Source organism: Myotis davidii, unplaced genomic scaffold (assembly GCF_000327345.1).
Source record: "Myotis davidii unplaced genomic scaffold, ASM32734v1 scaffold38, whole genome shotgun sequence".
NCBI classification, from domain to species: Eukaryota; Metazoa; Chordata; class Mammalia; order Chiroptera; family Vespertilionidae; genus Myotis; species Myotis davidii.
In genome coordinates this window covers 412,981-421,782 of record NW_006291383.1, presented here as the reverse complement: position 1 = coordinate 421,782, position 8,802 = coordinate 412,981, and the positions used below count along the sequence as shown (strand labels likewise).

General features: G+C 41.5%; 1 pseudogene; it reads right to left on the bottom strand.

The window, feature by feature from the left end:
- Window positions 1–970: 970 nt before the first annotated feature.
- LOC102754255 lies at window positions 971–2,942 on the bottom strand (annotated as a pseudogene).
- Between the last annotated feature and the right edge of the window lie 5,860 nt (window positions 2,943–8,802).

The window sequence follows — 8,802 nt, the reverse complement described above, 5'->3', positions numbered from 1 at the left end:
CCAAAGCACATCCTTCCTGCTGGCCTTGGACCTAGCTCCCCACTCATCGAGCCAGTGTGTTGGACCCACTTCGTGGGAACTCTGAACCAGTTCTGTTTGGGGTGGCGGGTGCTGTCCTGGCTCTCGCCGTGCTGAGAAGGCGGGCTCCCCAGGTCTTCTCAAGGCAGTCCTTGGTGCCTGCCTCCCATACTGCAGGGACGAATTAAAGCATTTCCTGGGTCAAAAAAAAAATCTTCACTGGTCTGTACATGTCTGAGTGATCAAAAAAGTGCTTCAAATACTGATTTTGGGATTACAAATAAATTGGCAAATTCAAAATTCAGAATTGTGAATAATGAGTATCAATTGTGCCATGTTCATAAAGGACAAAAATGCCATTATTATCTTGATAGATGCAGGAAAAACATTTGATAAAATTCAACACCCTTTCATGATAAACTTAGTCAACAGCTAGGAATGAAAGGAAACTTCCTCAATATGATAAAAGGCATCTATCAGCCAAGACCGGTTTGGCTCAGTGGATGGAGCGTCGGCCTGCTGAAAGGTCCCACGTTTGATTAAGGGCATGTACCTGGGTTGCGGGCACATCCCCAGTGGGGAGTGTGCATGAGGCAGCTGGTCGATGTTTCTCTCTCATCGATGTTTCTGACTCTCTGTCTCTCTCCCTTCCTCTCTGTAAAAACTCAATAAAATATATTTTTTTAAAAAAATAAATAAAAATAAAAGGCATCTATCAGAAACCCACACCTAAGATCATACTTCATGGCAGCAGACTGAATGTTGAATGCTCTCCTCCTAAGATCAGGAAGAACACAAGGATGTTCTCTCTCACCGCTCCTATTTAACATTGTACTTGAGGTTCCAACCATGGTAATTAGGCAAGAGAAATAAAAGGCAAGCATACTGGAAAAGAAGGAAAACTAAACGTATTTACAAATGACATTATATAGGAATCCTAAAGAGTTTATTTTAAAACAATGAGTTCACTCACTTTGCAATTGTTTGTTATCTAATTAGGCTGTAAACCAAGATATTCACTGTATACCAGGTAACATAAAAAAAATTAAAATGAGTTCAACAGGTTATAGGGTAGATATACGATCAATATACAAAAATCCGTTTTATGAATGACAACTTTATTTTTTTACAGTTAAAGGCTGATTAAAAAAACGTAAATTCTATTAAAACACATCTCAATTAAACACTGATAACTATATTTACTTATTAAATGCTGTTAAAGTTTTCTAAAACAACTTGAAAACATCCAACATGCATGTTTAATCTCAGTACAGTGGGTTCAAGGCCACATGTTACATACATCAAGGCCAGATTGCAAGTTATCATCTTCATGTTTTCTTTTAAATGCATTTGATGATTCATTGGCAATATTTTGTGATGACATCATGTTAGTGGTAATAAGAATGATTTTGGACACAGTTGATAGATTAATTAGGGCATTCTGAACTGCTGATCTTACAGGAATTGATGCTTTTACAGCTAGGGACTATGAAGTGGGCATCTGTACTGTAAACCTTTGTCCTGTGAGGGACATTGGAGTCCCTGCTTTAGTTGAAACTGACATGATTTGTAGGGTTGATGTGCCAAGTGTGAGAGTAGTTGGTCTTCTAGTAACTAACCAACGCTTAACTGTGTAACTGTTATTCTTTCTGCAGAAGTAGATGCCTATTTTTTGTAAAGACTTAGGTCTATAGTTCGGAACAGCCAGGCAGTATCTGTCAGGTGGCAATCTAGGGCCTGAATGTGGCTTGATCAATGGCAAAGGGTTTGATTTTGTTGCCTTGCAATATCCAATGAAAAATTTATTGGGGGAGGACACTGGGTTGCCAATTGCACATCAGCTGCATCAATAGCAGCTTTCTTAGCATGGCTCGAAGGAATTTTTGCATCATTTAGAATTCTGGTCACTTATTGGAAGATAAGTAAATGCCAACATCTGATTGATAACCCTTGGCTCATATTCTATAATCCCCATAATCCTTCAGGGTTTGTACCATCATCTGCGCATCCTTTGGCATGCTCTTGGGGAAGCCATCCTGCCAGACTCCATGCATCCAGTGATCAGACTTCTTGAGCTTAATCACCCACATAATGTGTTTCAGTCCCGATCTGGATGCAAGTTTTTTTGTCTAGCGACCCCTGGTGTACCAGTGAGCAGGATGTTTGAAAGCAACGTGGTGACTCTCCAGTTTTATTTCTATACTAGCAATGAACATTCTGAAATTGAGACTTTTTTTAAAAAAATTCAATTTATAGTAGCATCACTATGAATAATGAAGAAATCAAAGAAGACCAAAAAAAAATGGGAAAACATCTTTGTTCATGGATTGGAAGACTTAACATTGTTAAGATGGAAGTGTTGCCCAAATTGGTCTACAGATTCAATTCCCATCAAAATCCCAACTGGCTCTTTTTTGCAGAAATTGACAAGTTAATGATAAAATTCAGACAGAAATACAAGGGACCCATAACCAAAACAACTTTTAAAAAGAAAGTTGAAAAACACACCAATTTTAAAACTTATTGCAAAGCTACAGTAATCAAGACAGTTTAGTATTGGCATAAAGATAGATGTATAGGTCAAGGGAATATAAAATATAACCTAGAGTTTAGAAATAAATTCATACATTTATGAATTTATTTTTTGACAACGGTATCAATCCCATTCAGTGGAAAAGAGTTGTCTTTTCAACAGTCAGGAAAACTACATAACCATGTGTCAATGGTAGGTATAATGGAGTTTCACCTTATACCTACAAATTTTAATTCAAAATGGATCATACACCTAAATATAAGAGTTAAAACTATAAAACTCTTACAAGAAACAGAAGTAAATATTTGTGACTTTGAGCTAAGTGATAGTTTCTTAGAACAACATCAAAAGCACTAGTAACAAAGGACAAAAATTGGACTGTTTCAAAATTAAATTTTTTAAAAATATATTTTACTGATTTTTTACAGAGAGGAAGGGAGAGGGACAGAGAGCTAGAAACATCAATGAGAGAGAAACATCGATCAGCCGCTTCCTGCACACCCCCCACTGAGGACGCGCCCCCAACCAAGGCACATGCCCCCGACCAGAATCGAACCTGGGACCCTTCAGTCCGCAGGCTGACACTCTCTCCACTGAGCCAAACCGGTCCCAGCTCAAAATTAAATTTTGTGCTTTAAAGGATGTTATCGAGAAAGTAAAAAGATAAGCCATAGCATGGGAGGAAAGTTTTGAAAATCCTATCTGATAAGAGACTTGTATCCATAATATATAATTTGTATAATTTATAATAATAAAACATACATATACAGGGTGTCCCAAAAAGTGTATACACACACTGAGTAATCATAAAGGCAGTGTTTATTAACATTTCATTTTGAAAATTGAACTATTAGCTGTTAAAGTATGTATACATTTTTTGGACATCCTGTATATATGCTACTGCCTAATTATAGTTATTGTAGAACAGTAACCAATGAGCAAAATGGTAGCCTCCAACACCATGTGGTAATTGAGCGACTGAAATACAGCTAGTGTGGGGAACTGAATTTTTAAATTTTAGGATTAATTTAGCCATATCTAGCTAATAGCTTCCATATTTGTGCTGTAGTAAGAAGTGGAGCTAGAAGTTAGGTAGGATAAAGGGGCTTTTACTTTTCACCTTATACTCGTGTGTATTTGAATTTTTAAGCTAAGTGTGTATAATTTTAAAACATTTTTAAATAGCTACAAGGGATGGTTCAGTATTTGTCTTCTATCAGCCATTGCTTTTATTTTACTTGAATCTCTTACACCAATTGCTTTATAACATTAACATAGGATTTATACTTCAGTGGAACTTTGTAAAGGTGACCTTTCAATGCTAATTATAATATGAGGAACTGATTCAGATAGTAAAAGCTTACATATCCAAAGGTAATATTTGATTCTGGGGGAGGGGGTAATCTCTGGACAGTAACTAAAAATTATTACAAAGTAGCCATTATAAACAATGTGTTTTCTAATAAAAGAAAAATCAAATATCAGTACACGAGATTATGTGAATATAAGACATTAAAGACTATCTATCCAAAGGCAAACAGATCAAATAAATAGGCAGCAGCATAGCCTAGGAAGGAAAGTGTGTTGAGAATACCAACAGAAGAGGTGCCTTCAGACCTTCCCTCTCCTCTCTCACCAATACTTATTACTCTAAGTCTCTGACTAGCACAAGAAGCAACAATGAGGTGGGGTCTTCAGTAAACACAATTTTTTGACTTGTCAAAACTCAAGAAAATTCAATCATGTAGCTACAGCCCAGATGGTTAATCTATTGACACACAGATCAGCACAAATTTAATATCATGAGAGATCTGTTTTTTGAAGGGGTTTTAATTTTTGTTGTTTTCTGTTATTTGAACATACTGTGGTTATTTATATACTATCATTGCTTTTAACTATAAACTGATACCAAATACTCAGAAATTACATGTTACTTCCATGCATTTCTCCCTGTTTACCTGGTTTGACACTGAATTTTATCCAGGCCTAACTAACATACATATATACATTTTAATATATTTTTATTGATTTCAGAGAGGAAGGGAGAGAGGGAGAGAGATAGAAACATCAATGATGAGAAAGAATCATTGATCGGCTGCCTCCTGCATATTCCACACTGCGGATCAAGTCCTGACCAGGAATCGAACTGTGACCTGGAAATTACATGTTACTTCCATGCATTTCTCCCTGTTTACCTGGTTTGACACTGAATTTTATCCAGGCCTAACTAACATACATATATACATTTTAATATATTTTTATTGATTTCAGAGAGGAAGGGAGAGAGGGAGAGAGATAGAAACATCAATGATGAGAAAGAATCATTGATCGGCTGCCTCCTGCATATTCCACACTGCGGATCAAGTCCTGACCAGGAATCGAACTGTGACCTGGTTCATAGGTCGAAGCTCAACCACTGAGCCACTGCCATTAGCTGTCAGGGCTAATACTTGCCCTTGAATTATGTGATAGAGCTCTCATAATTCTATAATATTAGTAAAGAAAAATATACCCAGAACATGAGAATGTTTGTATAAATACATAATTTTTTTTTCTAATTTAACACCATTAAAAATATTTCAGCATCTAACACAAAGTTTGTCTTTCGTAAGGAGTCTGAGTCCTGTTCACTCTTCCACCCAAACTCACTTGGTAAAAGGCTGCTTGCAGCTACCATTTTAGTAGAATGAGTGGTTCATCAATATTATCCAATCTTAAGGTGTAAATGTTTATGTAAAAGAAGGAAAGCAAATAAGTTTTGGGGTGGGCGTGGGGCTTTCTGTGTGCTACAAACAGACGGTTGACACACAGGGCTCACTTAACTCTGCCTTGCCATCTAGCGATGAGGAAACCAATTGTTAGGCTAACTGAGATGTCAGTTCATCCTGGAGAGCCCAACTGGTGAATGGAGGAGGCAGGGAGGCGCCAACCCAGACCTAGCCCATTGTTTTCTCACAGTGCTGCTGCTGATTGTCCAATACCCACAAGATAGATATGCAGTCATTGTTGAATATAAATGCTGAGTCCCTGCAAAAGTCGTGTGACGGCAAATGCTCAGGCTTGCTGGAGTTTTCTATACTTGTCTAAGAGATATAAATCATTGTTTGAATGAAGTTTGCAAGAAGCCATCCTACTCTGAAAACAGAAGGAATGGCATCTGGAATTTGATAGCTCAATCTTGGTGTTTTTCCAACAAGCAGAAAAAGAGCCAACAGTGATTTTTGATGGCATAAGTGTGTGAACAGCGTGGCTTAATATTTCATTCTAATAATATAAAAAAAGTTTTAAATATGGAAACATTATTTTTTAAAAATAGGTTTGTATTGAGTTTTAGAGAGAGGAAGAGAGAGGGATAAAGAGAAACATTGATGAGAGCTGTTGCCTCCCGCACCCCATTTTACCCTCCAGGTCTGCAACCCCAGCATATGCCCTGACCGGGAATAGAACCAGTGACCCTTTGGTCCATTGCTGAGCCACACTGGCTGAGCCACACCAGCTGGGCTGGAAACATTATTCTTAAAGGAGAAAGTAATTTACCAACTCTAGGTGAGAAAGTCACAGGTCACATTCCAAAAACTTCCAAAGGAGTTGGCCTGAAATTAGTAACATTGCTGTGTTATGCTCAACATATGTTGCTGTGTTCTGACAGGGAAAGGTGCTAAAAATATTTTTAAAGTATTTTCATAAGCTTTAGTTTTACCACTTTTTTAAACTTTGTATAGAATGGTCATTACTGTGCTACGAAGATTTACGTCTTCCCTAAAAATTTCCTTTCTATGTTATATTATTTTCTATGTGTCTCTGTCCCCCTTGCTGGCGGACTCGGGTGCCCACGTTATCATCTGGCCTCGGTGGCCTCTACTCTGTGCCCAGTGTGGGCAGGTGGCTTTGTCTCCCTTCCCGGTTTCCTGTGCTAATAATGGACCTCATACGGAGTCCAGGTTTTCACACTGTTATCTGAAACAGTGGGAATGGGGCTCCTCACCTCTGTTTCATCTGGAGCAAATCTGCTTTTATGTTTATAGACGTCCTTTCCGAGTTAGCTTCAGTTTGCATAGAAGGTTTCTCAGCCAGCAATCATGGATCCCCTCTGATTGAGTTCTGGGGAGGCCGTAAGCTGAAGTTGCCAGCAGAGGGCAGCACAGGCTTGAGTTTGTCCTTGGCTCTCCGGTCTGGGAGCCAATGTACATTCCCAAGTTTCAGTGGAAAGAATGACCCAGGAGGCAATTTAGTGTGTTTACAACCTGGAGCTTCCACAGGCACTCAGGGCCTACCCATCCAGCCAGTGGCTTACTGCAGTGGCAGGAGGGAGCAGGGAGGAAGAAGGGACGCAGCGGGGCCCCGGGAGCCAAGGAAAGGCTGCAGGGGCAGCGTGGGCGGCAGCCAGGCTCAGCCAAGCCATGAACCAGCCCTTGCACGTGATTGTTGCTGTCTCCTCTCCTGTCCTCTCACTCCCGAGACCCTGGTACCAAACAGCATAGAGAAACCATGAGACGACCCACTTCTCCTGGGCATGGGCTTGGCCACATGGCAGTAGACCTCCTCTGAGGGAGGCTCCTGCCTCCCGTCCAGCTGGGGCCCCTCTTTGAGGGTTAGGGGGAGAGAGTCAGGGCACAGATGCCAAAGAACCTCCAGTTCCAGCTGAGTTTGGGAATCTCCACATCCAGCCAGAAAAACAGAGGATGGCAGAAGGCTTCCCTGATGTGACCCTGAATAAAAAACTATCTATATAATAAAGAGCCAGGGTCATAAGGACCAAAGGCTCGACCAGAAGTGGTGCCCTGTCATAGGTTCGCCATCACTGGCCTAGAGGGCTGCAGAGGAGAGGCAGGGTCTGATCTGTAGCCTCTATGGCAGCCATTGATCAGAACTTGCCTCTCTCTCTCCTGACCTAGCCAACAGCCAGGCCTCCATTTCTCTCCAAGCCTCCACCAGGGCTGCTAATCAGCCCTGCCTTTCTAATCAGGCCCCGTTGATAGGCCCAGAGACACTGATTGGCATAGAAACTAACCAATGAGAACCAAATCTGGGTGAATGGAAGGAGCCAATGGCTGCCTAGGAGGTGGAGCTTTTGATGCTGACTGGCATAGAAATTGACCAATCAGAACCAATTGGCCAGCAGGGGAGGGAAGTTAGGGGTGATCAGACAGGCAGGCAAAGGCAGTTAGGGGCAATCAGACAGGCAGGCAGAGAGATTAGGGCTGATAAGGCAGGCAGGAAGAGGCAATTAGGGGTGATCAGGCAGGCAGGCAGGCATGCGAGTGGTTAGGAGCCAGCAGTCCCATATAATGAGAGGGATGCCCGACTGCCTGTGGGATTGGGCCTAAACAAGCGGTCGGACATCCCCTGAGGGGTCCCCGATTGGAGTGGGTGCAGGCTGGGCTGAGGGACACCCCCTACACACACACACACCTCCATGCATGAATTTCGTGCACCAGGCCTCTAGTTTAAAATTAAAGATGTGACCCTGGACTTGAGCCTCTTCAAATGGAGTGTCAATCATGAATAAAAGTGTTAAATCCACTCTAATTTAATTTTGTGATGATGTTTTAAAACTGGGGTAAAATGTACATAAGTTAAAGTGTGCACCATTTGAAGTGTATAGTACAATCATGTTACATGTACTCATGTTTTTCCCATTCTAGATGTTTATTGTGGTTTCTCATATACAGAGAGAGATGCCTCAGGTGAAGCTCCAAGAAAAGGCAGATCCTGGAAAATAATTTCACTGAGAAAAATGGAAGGAATTCCAAGGTGGGTAGGAGAGGTTCTTCAGGTCACTGTGCACTGATGACTTTCCAGGACAACTCTGCCCAGGGGGTGGGGGCAGGGGAGTGCTGGGGGCGGTTCTCTCCTATAGACCTCGGCCATATCTGCCCCCACACCTTCCCCATACACTGGCCAGATGGGACCACAGTTACCTGGAAGGATCTGTGAGTCTGCCAAAGGGGTCCCTGTCCACGTTCAGAAATGGGACCAATGGGAAGTGACGAGTAATCATGACACAAAAAAATACATGCCTTAGACATTTGGCCTTCCATGAGCTAGAAAGCAAGCAAGACAGAACCTGAACCCCAATACTAACCATGGGCACTATTTAGACAGCCCCTCCTACGAGAGCCTGGCACTGTGCTGACTACGTTGCTTACTGGGCCTTTGTGAGGGCATCGCTGTCATTATGCCTGTCACCGCAGGGGGAACAAGCCCAAGGCCTGGCTGACGTGCCTGAGGCCATTGAGGAGGCTGATGGT